This window comes from Coturnix japonica, chromosome 2 (assembly GCF_054131305.1).
Source record: "Coturnix japonica strain WE chromosome 2, WE-NBRP24, whole genome shotgun sequence".
NCBI classification, from domain to species: Eukaryota; Metazoa; Chordata; class Aves; order Galliformes; family Phasianidae; genus Coturnix; species Coturnix japonica.
The window spans coordinates 75,434,145-75,452,892 of record NC_140664.1 but is presented as its reverse complement, the minus strand read 5'-3'; the positions used below and the strand labels follow the sequence as shown (position 1 = coordinate 75,452,892).

General features: G+C 38.8%; 1 long non-coding RNA gene across 1 annotated transcript in view; it reads left to right on the top strand.

The window, feature by feature from the left end:
- The window catches only part of LOC146761959 (uncharacterized), a 115,013-nt gene that overhangs the window by 25,778 nt on the left and 70,487 nt on the right, over positions 1-18,748 (top strand). Inside the window, exon 2 of the long non-coding RNA XR_014942794.1 lies at positions 425-887. This is a non-coding gene — a long non-coding RNA (uncharacterized LOC146761959). The remainder of the gene's footprint in view (positions 1-424; positions 888-18,748) is intronic.

The following is an 18,748-nucleotide window of genomic DNA, read 5'->3' as shown; positions in this document are numbered from 1 at the left end:
AGGACAAGGGGGAATGGTTTTAAACTGAAACAAGGGAGGTTTAGGTTGGATATTAGGAGGAATTTTTTCACACAGAGGCTGATGACACAAGGGAACATCTTGCCCAGAGAGTTTGTGGATGCCCCATCCCTGGAGGCATTCAAGGCCAGGCTGGGTGTGGCTCTGGGCAGCCTGTTCTGGTGGCTGGTGACCCTGCACGTAGCAGCGGGTTGAAACTAGATGGTCATTGTGGTCCTTTTCAAACCAGGCAATTCTATGATTCTATAATTCTATGCTGTGCTGCTGGCTGTCAAATCATTGTCTTCAGGAGCTGGGATATTGCGACGTAGAACATTGCTGGCTGCTCCAGCAGCAGGGAAGAAGATGGGTTAGGCCAGGCCTCATTTCCCTTCCAGTTTTCTGACTTATGGCTCTCTTTTTCTAGGAAAAGACCATGGAAAGGGCCATAGCAGATCTAAGGCTGCAAAGGTTTTGTGTGCGTTGCCACTGGATGCCTGAAGGAACGGACCATTCCAGAGAATTAGTTGCTTTGTTCTCCAGCTGGAGGAAAGGAGAGAAGGAAGTCACTGCACACTCCTGTTGCTCGAGGAGAACCTTGGCCAGTCTCTGCAGAGATCACACTACGTGGGGATGAGAGTTCCTAAGGGAAGAGAAGACCTCTGTCCACCACCTCTGGAACTCCACTGACCTCATCTCCAAAAAGTGTAGAAATAACAGTGCTATTCCTTTGAGGGAGAAGTGTGATAGAAGACTCAAATAACCTTGCAGCACTTAACTGAATATAGCCCTGAGGGAAGTTGAGCACTGGATGGGACAAATTGCTAGAGAAGAGGTAAAGAAGAGGAATAAATACTGAGAAAGAAAGGCTCACATTCCTGACTGCTAAGGTAAGTAAAAGTTCTAAGTGTAGTTTGCCTACACTCCTTGATTATTATTGCCATTGTCTTTGATTGTTCTATTATTTTTTTTTAACTTCTTTTTTGCCTTGGGTTGCTTATATCATATGAACTGCTTCCTCCTACTCCCTTTTAAGACCTGTAAATACCTTCAACTCCGTGTAATTTATGTGAACTCTCTTCTGTTTGGCCATCATTGTAGTTTTTTTTGTTTTGTTTTATTTTTTGTTCTCCTACTGATTTTCTAAAACATCAGCTCACATTTCTTCTTTGTACCCTAAAGAACGTTTCCTCTTGCAGTCTACCATACTCTGCTTGGGAAGGTAAAAGTACCTAGGTGGATGGCAAGTGATAGCAAAATGCAGTTAGCAGCAATTATTCTGGGGAGTGGTAAAGCCTTGGGCCTGTTCCAAATTTGCAGACAAGCAGCTGAAGTACCAACTAGTCGTACCCTTTAGAAAAAGATTGTGCACCGTTGAGCAAAAACTACATATGAGCCTGGCAATGTGGGACAGGTTCTTGGAATGGTTTCCTGCGGAAAAATTGATTGCTAGTGCACACTGTCTTCCATCCAAAGTATCCATGGCAATATAAAATATGTTGTAGGCTTAGTATGAAGAGAGAAGTTGAGGCTGGAGTGAAGACAGTTTAAACAGGAAACCCACATTTCAAAACGCTGTATATGTAAAACAACTCCTTTTTCACTCATTTCTGTTGCAGAGGCTGCTGTTGCTTAGTTTGACTTCTTATTATTTGCTTTCATAATAGCCTATATATTTACAAAGGATCAGTCCACATACAAGCCTCATTTAATGTCCATTTGCTACCATTTGCACCACATTACGAACTCATTTACAAAGGGAATGTGAAAACAAATGTGAGCCCTATGGAAAGCCTTGCTGAGCCTGTGTGTGATTGCAGCCGTATGTAACAGCTCATAAATGGTGTCGGCTAGAGACCAGGCTTAAGTACTACAGCACAGGAGCTTGTCATTTCCTTAACCAGATTGCAGCATCTGTATTTCCCCTGCCCTTTTCCTGGTGCTGTTGAGCCAGAGAATTCTTTCTAGAGCAGTCATCTTAAAAGCCAAATAGCTCCTTTGGAACAGTTCATAATGCTGTCATCTTTAAAATATGTCATTGTGCTGGAAAACACTCTTTAAGAGCTGCAGTGTTGCTGGCTAGCATACTACTCTGAGATACAGAGGAAAATCAAAAGCAGTCTCCCACACAGTTGCTCTGGCAAATGAGCTGTCATAAATGCAGAAGTTCAGCAAATAAGAAATTGCTATGTCCTCAACCAGCATGCTGAAACTTGCCACATCCCAGCTTGCCTGCATCTCCACACATGTCCATTAGCTGTGTCAGCCCCTGGAGCTGGTATGCACCACTGAAGATAATGCTATCATTTTTACACATATGAGTAAATGCAAAGTAGGGCAATGTGCCTGTGTTCAAAATGATCCAGCCACAGTTCTCAAGGCTGAAGCCATTTATTCCATTTAGAGACAGGATCTAAGGCATCAATCAACTGGCAAACATGAACTTCTGAACACAAATGAGAGAAATAGCCTTCCACATAGACAACATTGGTTTGTTATGGGGGTAAAAATTTCTGTCTCAACATGGTTCATGAAACCTGAGTTCTAGAAGACACTCATGCAGCTGAGCAATACTGATCCACTCCAAGTACCAAAAATGAGAAGAGGAGAAGACAGTGTTACGTGTCTTTCTCACTAGAAACAGTCATCTGAAAGACTGAAAACAAAGTCAAGAGAGCACCTGGCATATTTAAATTAGACCTTCATTCTCTGGTACACTGTTCAACAACAATGCTTGTGTTATTCTTTTTTCTCTACTTGCTTGTAAGATGCATACAAAACATATCCAAAGCACTTGGAGTGTACAAAGGAGCACCTATTAACCCTGTTAGACTGATTCTTGAGGTCTTGAGTGAAAAACAGATTTACTAAGTCAAGTTAGGAATAATAAGCATAACACTGGCTTTACTCTTAGTAAACTCCCTGTGATAATCAGTAACTATCATCCCTGAGACCATCGCATGGGGACTGACTCCCAGTTTAGTGACAGATGCTTGCAATTATCAGGAATCTTCCCATTGAGCAACTTGCTACATTTTCATGTGATGCTTTTCTTGTATCCATAGACAAAATGGAAGGTCAGTTTTGGTGTTTTATGGCTGCACATAATTTCTCTGTTTTGCAACCTTCTGTATTGGAGCCTGTTTTCCAGTCAGAAATTTCAGCAGGTCCAGTCTTGACAGAGAATACAGGCACGTTTACCACTGTCTTCAATTCTAAAATACGATCTAGTGATTATGTACACTGAAGAAAAATAAATGTATTTCTAGTTATAGAATTAAGCAGGGAAACTCCCCTTATTTACTAATCCTGTTCACAGATGAGCATGTAGACTAATCAATAATTGACTGCTACACACAGAAAGGCAAGAGGATAATATTATACATAAATTCCCACTAGGTATTTGCATAAGGTCTTTCACATAATAGTCTCTAATATGGCTGTTAAAAGTCTTAAGTCTTTCATTTTCATTCTACTAACTGAATTGTTTTTGCTTTTGTTTTTGTTTTGTTCTTATTGCTCTGATTCTTTTTCATGCATCACATTGTGATTTTGAACCAAGTAAAGACTGAAGTTTACTGTTTGCTTTTCTTAAATTTATCCATAGTTTTTGACATTTCATAAAGGTTGTGTCTTCACTTCTTTCAGTGATTAGAATGAAAAATATGGCAAGTAGACTGCCTTATATGTATTATGGTGCCTGCTGAATAGCAAGTTTCTTCCATTGCTTCCCAATTCTCTCTAAAATCAAGATATACTGAGGTACATTAAAATATTTGTGGGTGAGAGAAACATGCAAGGACTGGCTGAACTTATTCAAACTTCAATTTGATGGTGTTTTGAGGTTAACGTGAAGGGTTGGGCTGGTTCTCGTATTATTTTGATAAGCTTACTTGTCTTTAATACAGCTCTCAAAGGGGATGATTTTGCATCATATGATGGCTATCTAAAATAATTTTAGGATGTCGGAGACTCTGTGAAGGCAGACAAATGGATATGTGCTTGATGTTTTGAAGTGTGATTTTTAAAAATAATTTCATTTGAAAGTAGGACACTACTTTTTCAAAAGATGAATTAACTTATGATTGGAAAGATAATATTTCATGAATCAAATCAATATCAAGCATAGTATTGCAGATCCAAGAGCCACAACTCAGAAACAGAACAGATAATCCTGGGATATGAGGTAATAGAACTGGAACAGATGTGTGGCACCCTATGGGAGAAAGACAGCCATTTGTGAGCCAAAATAGCATATACTTTTAAACTATTTCTTGCTTTTTTTTTTTTTTTTTTCCTTCTGCATTTTGATTACTCAACTCAGTTTCAAAACAGCCCTCAGCTCCTGCTTGACTAAACAAAGATGGAAGGTATGATAACAGATAATCAAAGACAGAGTTGTAACCACAGTGAGCAGATGTGAGTGATTGATGTTATAAATTGTAGTTTAGAAGTTGTAAGTATCTCCAAAGTTGAAAAGCAAGCAGACAAAAAGTTGTCACTAAAGAGAAATTAGAACACTGATAGTATTTTTGTATTTCATCACTGTGGTCAGTGGGATCTTTTAACAACCTTCTTTTAGACTATAGACAATGTTCTGACTTTGAAATGGCACCTGCTTTGCATTGATATGGATGCAAGTTAAAATGTTATTTGGTAAAATGAGATGTGTTGCAGTTTTTATGATACATTCTAATGTTCCTTCTTCATGTTATCATATTAAACAAATACAGGAGCTACTCCAGCAAATATTGACTCCTGCAAGCACCTTGACATAGGTGACTATGTCCAGCTCTCTCACCCACTTAGAACTGCTGATACTAAGCCTACTCTGAATCAATTAAATAAGGAAACTGGAAAATTTCTTCAAACTACATACTTTTCTAAGTGGGAAAATGCAAAAGGCAGATGTGCTTTCAACTCACAATATATATATATTTATATATATATATAAAATAAATAAATAAAGACAGCATAGTTGCTCCTCAGAAGGCATATTCATGGCTGTATTAACAAGACTTGAGACAACTACCACATGTTTAGTATCTTGAGAAATCTAAGCAGAGTATTTCTGCTTTTTCTGACAGAGGGAGTGACATAACAGGAACCATGTACATAGCTTTCCATTTTAAACCTAATTTCCATTCTCTTTGTTTATGGTTGAGGTCACATGCTGTGGCAGTCACAAAAATAGTAAAATTACGTTAATTTGTAAATCCAAATGCTTTGGTTTCAGGATTAGTTGTTCCTAGTTCTCTTCACTGTTTTCACTGTTGTCGGCCTCCTTCATATTTGCAGTGGATATTTATCTCCTCTTCCCAGTCCGCTCTGCCTGTCCCCCAGATCACACAAATTAACTGTGAACATTAGTGAGAAAGAACAAGGAGGTCACACCATCCAAATGTCCCATCTTCAGTAGCAGTCATCTGAAGAAAATAACATACTTTTGGGATGAATGCATTCAGCCTACCTAAAAATGTCTGGTATTTCCAGAGCAATGCCTTGAAGAAAAGCCTTTAGCCAGATTTAAGGGTAAAAAGGCAGAAGAAAGGAAACAATATTAGGATGGTGCTAGCAACTGAATGAAATTGCTTGCAAGCTGACTGGATTCAGAGACAAATAAGGAACCAAATATAGATTTGAAGTATGAAAGAAGACAAATGAAGAAGGGAGGAGCGTGGGGGGAAGCAGTGGCACCAACAGAAGAGGAAAGTGCCTATTACGTACATGTGCATTTGTAGGGCTGCTCTGAAACATCTGCCCAAGCTTCTGAATGGAGGATACAATGACTGAGGTGTGTACTTGTCACTGATGTCACAGTGATTATTAAATTAAGCAATCAATTACTTCTGTCCAGACTTTGCCCTACCATGGCTGTTTATCTATGTAACTGTGTAATTAATATTATCTAAATCCTTCTCCGTGATCTTCAGAGGAACACTACTTCTGTAAGGGCTGTGCTGAACCTCATGCAATTGATTGCAAGCCCTTAGGTATCTGTGTGCTACCAGGGAGATAAAAATAACAGTATGAAAGGAACCCAGCACTAATATCTAACTCCCACAAACTCCTGAATCTTAGCAATACAGAGACCTATAATCTGCCTTTGCCTCTGACTTCCTATTCTGTCAAAGATCTCACAGAATGAAACCAAACCACAGTATGACTTGAATTGTCACTTCTGTGTAGATAATACATTTTCTAGTGCATCATAGAAAGAATGAAAGGAAGAATATCTGTATCTACATGTATTTTGGGGATACAAAAGGAAAGAAATTCTGTGGGGCTGCAGAGCAGATAATTGTATAATGTGGAGCAACTGACTTGTGTTAAAAAAGAAAATTCAGGCAGCATATTAGGGAAGCTTTTTGTCAGTGATGATTTTGAAGCTTTAAAATAGGTCTTTGGCGAGACTGAATGCGGACCTCAGATGTCTGATTTCCTGAAACAAGGAAAGGTTGAGCTCTTCAATTCTCTGTCCTGTTTGCTCTTTGAAAAGCCCATTCCCTCTGACTGGGCAAGAAAGCCTGGAAATAACAGAGATGGGCAGTAGCCAGGTAGGGATGACATGGGAAAAAGCAATACCATCCCTAAGCTGCAGTCCCACTAGCAGGATTACTAGCAAGGCTGTAATTTGTGTTGCTGAAAAGATTTGTGTTTTCATCAAATTCTCCATAATTTCTAATGTGACACACTCTCAATCTGCTTGCCCATGCTAAATGTTCTCATTGTTTATACTATTGCCTGATTCATTTCAAAGTACTTAGCACAATTTAAAACACTTCAGACATTACAGTTCCTGGTTGCTCTGTAGTTCCTTTGCTTCAACTTACCTTTATGGAGAAGGAAAGACTCCCACTATGTTTCAAGGACTTCTATGTGTAACCTCCATAGCATGCAAATTAGTGGAATTTATGCTAGAGTATACATAGATAAATACTAGAGGGGTGTCATGTCTCATAAATCTAATAAAATACCCCAAAGGAGTCAGTAAGGTCACATTTTTAAAATTCTCTGGTTATCAGCAAAGTGGATTGCATTTTCAAGAGTCATTCAACAGAGACCTTCACAAAAGATTCCTGTGGAAATTAAGCTCCCAGTGCATAGAAGAGAAGGGATTTTTGTGTATTAGCAGCTGACTAATAGGAAATGAAAGCAGATGTTTGGAACAATCTGATGTTTCCAATGGAGTTTCTCAGACAACTGGGCTGGGGTCATTCAGTTTCTGAAAAGACCTGGGAAGGGAGTCCAACAGTGTGCAAAGATGCTCATAGAAGAACCTTGCAATAACCAGTCTGTGGCACCTGGGGGGAAACATCAGTAGAAGTAGCGTTCTTTTCTCTATTTCTTTTATTATTTCTGAAACATCTGCTACTGGCTACTGTCACAGCCATTGAACTAAGTGGCCTTTGACATAGCAGTCATGTCCATTTCAGTCAATGTGGAAACATATGGTCTTTTTTATTTGTAGTGTATGATCAGAGTTATTGATTCAGAATGATCTTGAGGTACATGCCCTTTCACTTAAGGGTTCTTCATGAAGATTTCCCTGTTCTGCCTTACTGTCCTTTTCCCTCTTCCTGTTACCACTTTCTTCTACTTTTCATTGCTGGGGCAGTATTTTCCTTCTCTCAGTAGGTTTTGTTCATTCCAAAATGCAGAACTAATATTTAAATGGAAAAAAAGAAAATAAAAAAGCAGTCTTATAGAACAGGAGAAAGAAAATTTTTGCTTGCTGAGAGTTGAATAGATCCTTTCAAACACATTTAACAAGCAGCCACCTACTAACACAGACCTTAATGTTACCCAGGAATAATATAAGTGTGTGTTTGTGCATCTATGTGTGTACATGTAGATGGCTAAAATAGTGGTGAGCTGTGTAAAATGAAATCAGTCTCAACCTGCTGTACTAATGGCATGTTTGTCATTTTTGCTCCAGGCCATTAATGTTGCAATTCCTCCACTATCTCAGAGCTGTCTTTTTCTTCTGCTTCCTTGAGATGCTGACATTTCACCAAAGTCCTGGGTCACTCAGGAGCTGGCCAAATCTAGGCTCTGAGCAGGGTTGCTCACAAAGGCAGCAGAGGTGAATTGCTGGGGGGGATGCTGGTGCTGATGTTATTAATAGGGATGTTGATTCACAAGTAGTAACAAACTAAACAGAAAGAGCAGAAGCTGTTGCCACCTGCCTTGGTCTGTGGCTGAGATTCCTTTTGAGGGAGATAGAGCAGAAACAAATGTTATCCTCTGAGGGAAACGGTCTTGTCCATTGCAACAAAGTAGCTCTGATTTTTTTCAGTTTACCCTAACAGTCACCTATGAACCATTCTGGGTGCTGTAGATTTTACACAGCCTTTGAAGCTCTCCTTGCAATGAGTGAGCAGACAGCTGGGAACAGTAATTACTTCAGCCATCCTCATTTAGTCTGCCACTACAAGTGAGCTGACAACTGCAGCTCACTGATGTTATTCTGCATAAAGCGTGTTCCTAAGTTTTCCAAAGAGCTGTGGTCTCCTCACTGTTATCATATATTCTGATTCTTGTTCCCTTTAGGAAATGGAATGAAATAAATCTGTCCCTATCTACAGGCTTCTGCCCACTGACTTTCAATCATTTTTAGTGACTACATTAATAGTCAAGAATATTTGTTTTGCCCCTCCTTCATGTCCTTTCACATAGATCTGACCTGGCACAAAACATTCATTGTGGACTTAAAGAAACTGTATGCACGACTCCCAGCTTAGCCATTAGTGTCACCTAATAAGTCATTTATAGCCTTTTATTAATTGTATATTCAAATAATGGAGGAAAAAGTCAGTGCTGTTGGTTTGTCTTCAGGTCTGTTTCAGGGCTTGTGAGATAGATTACATGTAGAAAGGCTTGTGATTTGAATATGAGACAGTTGTCAAATGAATAACATATCAGACTTCAGCCTTTGTAAACAAAACCATATCAGTGGTTTCTGCTTTGATTTCATTGTAATTGGTTTTACACAAACTTCCTGTAACAGTTAAGCATCTGGTAACAGAACTGAAAGATATTGATGTTAATAATGAAGCAAGCCACTCGCTGCCAGATTCTGATAAACTACACTGTATCTCAGTCCAGTGGAATCAGTTAAGGAACAAAATGCGTTTTAAACAGAAAAAGAGCTTAAGCAGCTGGACTAAAGAATTTAAAATGTATATTTACAGTAGCCAATCCTTGAAAATCTCGTACATGAAAGATGTGCTTAGTAAAACCTGTGTTTATGTGCAAAGAACTTATACTCGCACAGATATGAACAGAAGAAAGTGGCTCACTTTTTTTGCAGACTACAGTACACATCCTACATGAAAACTACACTGAAAACTTTCGATGAATAAAAAATGGTCATTCTAATTCTGTATTTATCTCATTAATTTTAATTGCTATGTAAATAACAACAAACATTGTCATGATTCAGGTGGAACTCTGACTAAATGTAAGTGATTTAACTGGAGGCAACGAGCAGCAGAATTATGAAGACATTCAGTTTCTGGTTCTATAGTGAACACTTCCTCTACAATATTGCAAATACACATGTGCATCAATACAAATACCTGATGTGACCAGACAAGTCAGCAATGTAAATATAAGCCATTAGTCATTATTTTATCTGCTCATGGTACTGCTGGCCTAGGTTAAAGATGTGTGTAATTTTCAGCAGGTCTGTAGCACCACTGTAGTCCTTTGGGGATAAATTACAACCTGTACATTTCAATTTTTTTCCACGTGCGCTGCAAATAGTATCACCATCATGTGAAAACAAAATGATTCATACAAAAGGTTTGTGTATTTCTTGTTTTAGCTCACCATACTATTAAATAACAATACAGAAGCCTCTTTTTTCCATTTTCCACCTCTGCAATTGATGCCGGGCTGATTTTAAACTAGCTTTGATGGAGGCAGTATGAAGCAGTTAGCACACTGTGAACTGAAATGCTAACTCTGTTTCACAGCAACATTCCCTATACATCTAGGACTCCTGTGCCTTCTTAGGAGGTAGATTCACTCAATACGTGTGGACCTGATAACCTGCAAAGAACATGGAGTAAGAATGTGACCACTCAGCAGAGTAGCTTGACACCTGGTCAGGGGACAGGATGCTTGATCTGAATGCTACTGACAAATGAGGCTGAGATATTTAACAACTGGACAGTAATTTTCATTTTTAAACCATAATGGTTTCTTAATTCTAATGCTTATGCTAGGTCTCTTTGAAAACATCTGTTTGCCTTGGCTTCTTCTGCTTGTTTAACATGCTCAGTGATGGAGTAGTCATGTATATAATATTACTAGCAGTACTGGTGTATGCATATCTGATCATATCAGCATTTTCAGAAATAGAATCTGGTGCACACAGACCTCATCTGGTTAGGAAATTTATGTTGTATGTTGTGAATCATAGCCTGTGTCTGCAGTTAAGATTTTCCTTATGCTATAACAGAGTGTGATTGCAGCAGTCTAGCTTCAAGCAACCTGGAAGTATTTTAGGAATATCACAGCATAAAACATGGAGCCTAATGGAAGAATTTTCAACAGTTTACTTACAGCAAGGTTTGTATTTTCTTCTATTAAATGAGATCATACAGCAGGGCTGACCATATGAGATGTCAGAATATTAGGCAAATCTGACAAGGGTTGAACAGATTTTTAAATAGAGAAGGTTAGGCAAAGTTTTGATACTTAAGACTCTTTTGGCTCCTGTGTTTTCAGAATAGATGTATGGTAGGACATTGTTATTCAGCATCAGTAATGCAAAATTTTGGATGTAACTGCAAGGAACTGCATGTTGGCCAATGTAGCATATGGTGGGGAGAACAAAGCTGGCAGACCATGCTCCTTTCTGTGCAGCAAAGTGCTAGCAAATGATTGAAGACTGTGCATGGTAGGTCCAACCATACTGTCAGTTGGTTGTAGCAGGTCTTGACATTGCCACACAGTGTCATCAGGTGTTCAGAGAAAGTCAGAGATCACTCAAGTGAAGCTATGAGCTAAACCAGATATGGACAGTATTTCATAAATTGAGAAATGAAACTTAATTACATGAGAAATTATGATAGTGAAGCATTCAGCTGTAAGTATCAGTTGTAACAGTGTTACCTCTGAATCAGGTTTCAGTAATTTTCAAGGTCAGGAAAGTCCTAAGACTGAATGCCCAAACAGATGTCATCAAGTTAGATTATTTCCAAGCTCGAGTTTCAGGCAGCTCATTGACATACGAGTTTGAAAGTGTTGACTATGTCAGAGCTTAGAGGTAGTCCTTTGAGTTAAGGTTTGCTGAGTGCCATTCACGAAATCTTCTGAGGAGTGGTTGAAAATTAAGCCTCAAATTTAATTGAACCAACTGGGAACTGTTTTAGGCAGTTTCACTAGAGACTCAGTGATCCATGTGAAGTTTGTACGTAGAAGTCAGATGCAGGAGCATGGTACTGCATTTTATGTTTTTCATTAGTTTTCAGTGTGGGTTGTCAGTGGAAGCTCTTTATCACACATACTGCAATCATAGTGAAAATTGGCTAGATCTACAATTATGCGTATTGTTGACAAGGTGCATTGAAAGATGAGATATTCTCATGCTTCATAGCAAACAACAATCAATGTTGCAGCATGGTAATTACCTGTGTGAGATAAATGCTACATGCTTTTTATAGGCTGGTAATCTTGTATTTGGCAATCTAGGTCTGAATTGACTTGCAGAGATAGCAGTTTTTAAGTCCTTGCATACTTTCTCTGATCTACCAATCAAGATGTATTCTTGAGGAGTACTGTAGATAATATTAATGTATAGACAAACAGACAGGATCTTGGGTGGTGACTTAGAGGACAGACAAGTAATCTTAGCTCTATCCCTGGGCTCTTGGTGACCACCCACTCAGAGATTAATTCTCTGTATAGGGGTTGTAGAGCTCAGAGGTTAAATCCCTGTATAGGGCTTGTAGGGAATTTCTGATCTGGTTGCCAGTGTCTCACAAGGAGAATCTCAACATGCTACTTTTGCTAAAATAAATGTCGGGAAGAGAGTTAAAAATAAACAAGTTACCAGGGACAGCATTCATTTTAATTATGTTTACTTTTCCACAGGCAGAAAGAAGTAGCTCCACTATCTATTTTAGTCACTAACTACATAATTAATAGGGCCAGGTTAACCTTGACTGTGAATTTCCTTTGGAAATTGGATGCCAACACATTTGAAGATCCTTTGCTCTCATGCTCATGGCCTTCTGGAGGGAGTGCTTCCTACCCATCTAATGAGCTGACCAGTCCTTTCAATTTATTCCATTCAATATATTCTGTAATGAATATAAAATAGAATATTGAATGTTGAATGTATCTATTCTATTCAATTTATTCAATAAAGTGAGAATGCAATACAGAGTAAACTGATCTGGGACTGTACCAAGTAAGAGGATATCATTTGCATGTAAAAGGATTTTTATCTTCCAAACTCTTGTCTTGAGCTCATGTACTGCTCAGTATAGTATCATCAGAATGAGGTGGAAAGAGTCACTGGTGAATATCTGATGTGGTTCTGCACAGCTTTATCAACTTTAAGGACATATTTAATGACTTTGCTTCCATCTGTTGTAATCTCTCTGTATGCTCTCTAAAAAACAATTTACCAGCTCAAACCTAGGAGCATTCATGAGTATTTGGTAGATTTGTACAGATACAGCAACAGAGCTAAGATCTTTGATTCTGTTCTTTTCCTTCCAAACCTTGTTTGGTTGTAGAGGAGTGCTGCAGAGGGTTGTATCTGTGAACAGGTAAAAATAAGGGAGCAGGAGAAAAGCAGGTGTTTTAAGAGAGCACTAGCAATCTGAGATAAAACCTTTAATGGCTTATAAATATTGTCACGAAGGAGACCTTAGCATATCAAACCTTTTTATAGCAGGTTGGTGAATGGAAAAGCTTCTCCAGTAGATCAAAACCATCACTGCATTACTCAAATGTGAATTCCCTTGGGAGTTTGCATTTTGCACAAATAAGCTAGATGGGTCTAGATTTACAGTAAAGCCCAGAGCTGGTCCCACAGTGGTTCAAATGCAGTGAAGTAACGTAAGGAAGGCTGAATGGAGGGTTGGAAGCCATGTGCAGCTGAATTCAAAATGTCATCAGCTAGAGAATTCCAGCACAGTTTTCTGTTTGGGTCTGTCAATGGAGAGGGCTGAGAGGAAGGCAGGACTGAAGGAAGTGGCAGGTCCACAACTGCCGTTTTGCTGCCAAGAACGGAGAGGGTTGGATGAAGCAAGTTTGTTTGTGCTGTAGATATTCTGACAGCACAGTAGCTGCTGAAACTGGTCCTTGTTTTTGCTGCAAAGATCGAAGTCGAGATCAGTTCCTTCTTCCTATATTCTTGTTCTTCCACGTTTGCTCCCTCTGCTGGCAAAGTCAAAAAGACGTGAAGGAAAATGAAAGCGAGAAAGGAAGACAAAATGGTGGGCTTACCCTTTGCAGTTCGAGAATTAAACAAAACCTGAAATTTAGTACAACATTAACCCACCTTTTAAAACATTTCTCATCATCTTGTCTTCATTATTTCCAGGGGGAGAGGATGTCTGTTGTTCTATCACCGGATCTCCTTCAAACTTTATATTCAGAAAACAAAGCACCCCATTCTCCTTTTTAAGGAAAGAGAATAGTGTAAGCCAATTCCTGACTTCAGTGATGACTTCTCATGTTTTATCTTCTTTTCCATCATGTTTGTAATGCACATTGTGGAATATCAGCACCTCTTGTCTTTTCTATGTCATAATTGAATATTACTTGTTACTTAAGGATGGAATTCTCATATCTCTTTTTAAAATCTTAAAGCCTAGCCCAGGGATTTTGTGCAAAGTAGCTGCCCTCTTTTTTAAAGGTGAATGTTCACCATTCAGCTGTCAAAAAGCGAACCAGATCCATTTGCACCTTTCTCTCCAGCCCATTATCAGCTACATGTTCTATTCCTTCCTTTGCACCATCTCTGCAGTTCTCTGTAGTTCCTCCAGCTGCAGAATGAGCCAATGTGAGCTCTTTCGTTTTTGCTAGCTTAATTTTATCCCATTTTAATGAGATGGATGAGTTGAGCTCAAGGTCAGAAGACAGTCAGAGACAGCCTCAGAGATGAGGCAGTGGCACTCAGTGAATGACCAGATCTTCTCAAGCAGTGTGGTGCAACTTTAATGCCTAGTTGTGGTTGAAAGAAATAGTAAACAATGCTGGTAGATAAAGTTCAGTCAAGCCTTTCTCCATGTAAGTAATTGGTCCTTTAATAGGCTTGGGATTAAGCATAAGATTCTTGGAACATTTTCACCGGAGCTAGTCACTGGTAGCATTAGATGATGAGCATGACCGAAAAAGGCATAAAGATCTCTTGCCCTTCGTTGCTGGCTCCTTCTGCTTGACCTTGCAAGATTATGTTACTAAAGATGAGCTGTTGTTCTTCCTGAGCTCTCCCTAATCACTGGTTAAAAAGATGGTGCCCTCCCCCCCCCCCCCCCCCCCCCCCCTTTTTTTTCATTCCCTCAGAAATACCACAACTCTTATTCTGTTTCCCCCTAATCTTCCCTCAGTCTCATTTTGTCTCAGTAGCACTCTTTCTGGTGCTGTATTTGAATTCTGCAATGCTTCTTTTCACAAGGATGTTCTATTTTCAGCTTCTCTTGTTCTCAGTGACCAACCATGCATGCTCACTTGATGAGGTAACATTTGTTACCTCAGCAACATCCTCTGATATTTTCTCAAAGTAATTTTTGTCATGAAGTATCATGAGAAGCTCAGATGCTCCTTGTTCAGTTGTCTTGAATACAGGGCTAGTGAATGATAACCTTATTTTTTGTTTTGAATGTGGCAAGGAAGGAGATCCATTAACACTCAACTTAAAAATAAAGGGCTGCAGAGAAGTATTTGAATTGTGAAAGCTGGAGAACATACGGTGTGTATGGATTTTAGGAGGCAGAGAAGGCGGGTCTGGAGCTCTGCAATTGCTTTTTGTTTCTTATGTTTCTTTGTTTCTTTACTGTATGATTCCTGAGCACCTTCTTAATATCTGACACACTAACTAGATGAGCGTAAAGAGTACTGGGAAGTTTAATATACAACATAGAACAGAATGTACAACATAGAACAGAACATGAGGATTGCTTTTAAGATTCACTTTCTGCAGACATTTTATCACCTAAATGTTCTTAGACAGCAAACACAAAGGGACATGAAAACAACTGAAGGTAGTTCTCTTTTATATTTAAACAAAATGACTCACAGAAAATATTTTCTGTGTGGAATAGAAATCTGTCTGCAAAAATGATTTTGTAGTGTGAGGAGCCCTGTACAGGCTGTACCTTATTATGGATAAAACTGTCATCCTACATGTTGCCACCTGTGTTAGACATATCTGTGATTTAGCGACAATTTACATCAATCATTTTAAACAAGCCTATAAATTTTCATTTCTTTTCAATTTCATTGCCTATAAGTAAATGGCTAGATCCTGATATAGAACCAGAAATGCTCCTAAATTATAGAAAATAGTGTGGCAAACCTTTACTTTTTTACCTAATTTTGTATATTTTCATCTGTTTTGTTTTGTTTTCTCAGTTGGCTACATATCTTCATCGCATCAGCAACAGAGGTTGATGACTGTTGAGTTTCTTTACCATTCATCTTCTCTTGCCTGTAGATTTCCTGTGAACTTCTTATTGTGTGTATGCTACCTTCGTCCCTACAGGTTTAGTAAGGATGGAATTTTTTAATTTGTTTTTATCTGAGTAGTTTCCCCACCTTCTCTCAGTATGCATTTCTGCCTTCTTGTTGATCCAGTTAAGCTATTTACTGTATACACCTTACACCAACTCCTACTTAGCATGCATTATGTTTTCTGATGTTGAATTCATGGTGATCATGAGATGAAAGGATGAACCTAACAAAATTATGACCATCTAAGAAGTGATTAAACAGGAAACTCCCCTGCATTGTGATTGAAAGGAAATGAGTGGGTGTCAGCCTAGTGAGTTGTTCCATATGAATCAAGCTATAATGGGTCTGTTTTTCATGTGTCTTAAAGGGGAGCTCAGAATCATCCCTTAAGTCTTGTCTGTTGACAATTTAGAGCAAAAAAAAGTGAGCTCACAGACCTGCATTTCCCACCATCAAGTAAAAGTTGACATAACTGTGGAGCAAACATGAAAAAAGAGCAAAGGATTTCTTATGGTCCTTAATTCTTCTGCCGAACAATTACAATCTCTGCTTATCAACTGCCTTTTCCTTCCTTTAATTGTCAGATGTAATAGCTTCTTGTCCTAAATTTCTTTCATAGCTCATCTGTTTCAAACATGCAGTGTATAGTTGACCTATTTCTCCTTTTATAACTCAGGTGGAGAATATTTTCCTTCAGAAAATTATTACTTTTTTGGATTCCAACCAATATAGCCAAGGTTTTCTACAAGCTGAGCTTTAAGCCTTTAGCTACTTGTTCCATCTTATATACAGGTTCAAAGTGGTTAATTTTCTTGTTTTCTGAATCAGGGGATTCCCCTGACAAAAAGGAGCTGGAGGAAAATTGTGTAGGATAGATTCAGTTCTGTGGAAACTCATGCATTTTCAAACAGAGATGATGATGATTCTTGAATGAATGTCATTGTGGCGGATGAATATGATATTTAAGCATTAAAACTTGTGTGTGAAGAGAGTATCCTGAAAGAATCCACAGATGCTGGAAATGTATATATTATTAATGAGTGATTAGATGTTTGAGTCAGACTGTCATGGCCTATCTATCATATATATGACTTACCAAGTCCTCTCTTTCTTTCTTTCTTTCTTCTATACATTATCAATGGATTCAGTGCTTTGTTTCTTTGCAGTTCAGCTGCCTTCTGAATTGCAAGTCTCTCTGTGAGTTACACGAAGCAGAGATGAGATAGTAATCCCTGTGAAACACTAATTGTGCCCTGACTATGACATTATCAGTTTAATCTGATCAATACATGCAGATTTTTACAAAGGAAAGGAAAAAGTCATAAGTAAAATTCAAAACGTAAAGATGGACACAATATCTGTTCATATTTCCATAATCAAGAGAAAATAAAGGGATCTAGTTGTGGCTTGTGTAGTCTGGTCAACTGAGAAAATTTTATTTATCATTCTACACGTTTATACTATAAATTTAAGAGGGAATGCCACTTTCTGCTGTGTTTAAGCATCTTATAATTAGATTTGCTTGTTAAAAATGGACATGTCTTCTGTTGCCTGTAAAAAGCATGAACATTATGAAACCAGTCTTCCTATGAAGGACAGATGGAGGAAACATAAATAGAGGATAAGTGCCAGAGGTTCCAACATCTGCAGTTAGTGGAAGCCCAGGACAGTACATTTTAAGCAATGCATTTTAAATGGAACTGTGATTGGAATGAGATATGTGTTGGCAGGAGCTGTTTCCCCAGAAAGAAGAATGTTACAGTGATAGGAAAAGAAAGTTTGCTGTGGCTCTCTTTGGCTTCAGATTTGGAGAAATATCTAAAACATGCCAGTCAAATCCTGTTGTCATATGGCAAGAAAATGTGCACTCCAATGAAAACGGCCTATATTCAGGTAGGCCCCAGTAGCCAGTGATTTATAGTCTTCATTGTACCTGCATGTGAGCTGGGTATTTTAGCAAAAGAAGTCGAGTCATGCCTTTGAAGGCAGGATTTCCCAGGCACCCAGGAAACTGGTTCTGCCGGTTCCTGGGGGTTCTCACCTCCTTCCTCCACCGCACCCACTGCAGGCTCTGTGCATCTCTGAAACACAAACAACAAGTGAGATTTTATCTGCTGAAATGTTTTCAAAACCACTGGATTTTGGTCTTTCAAGTCACTGGTCTCTACCATGAGCAAGGATTATTTGGATAACTATGGCTATGTGCAAAAATGTTCACGTCCTCAGAATGATCTCACCCTTCTTAGCTTATGATTTTTTTTTTTCTCTCTGAAAATATGAATACTTTTCAGAAAGCCTAACATTCATCTCCAGTTTAAAAAGTCAGCCTTGAATCACGGAGGAGAAGTAGTGCATTGCTGAAGATTTGGTCACAGCCTGCCAGATTTTGTTACAAGTTCACTCAAAATCCATTTTCATTCAGGCTGCTCTCCTGATCAGTCTTGCTGATTCATTGTATAGACTGTCATTGCTCATCAACTGCGAAAGTTTCTCAAGTAAAATTCAATATGATCAGTCAGGCATGTCCAACCTGCAGCCTGTGGGCCACATGCAGCCAGGCACAGCTTGCAATGCTACTTGCGTTTCTGGCCCCACATCATTGTGGTGGTGGCTATTCCCTACTGAGTGTCCCAATCCCAATTCAGAACACAGGGAAGATGCAGTGCAGTACAGACTCTTCTGACACCTGTAGAATTCGCTCAGATACATTGAAACCTGCATGCATTATACATGGCATGTGCTCATGTGGTTTGTTGAGTAAAACAGAGTGGCTGACAACACTCATATTTCAACTTGCCTAATGGCATCTCAAATGAAAAAAGACTCCCACCCCCCTCCAAAAAACAAGAAAAAGAATAAAGAAAAATCATGGATGAAGGAAGAGTGTTCAAAGAAAAATGGACAGATAAGTACTTCTTTGTCAAGACAGATAATATGGCACTATGCTTAATTTGTGAGGAAATCATGTCAGGTTTCAAAGATTACAATTTGAAAAGATATTATATGCAAAAACGTACCGCAAAATTCAATGCCTGTCAAGGAATGCTTAGTA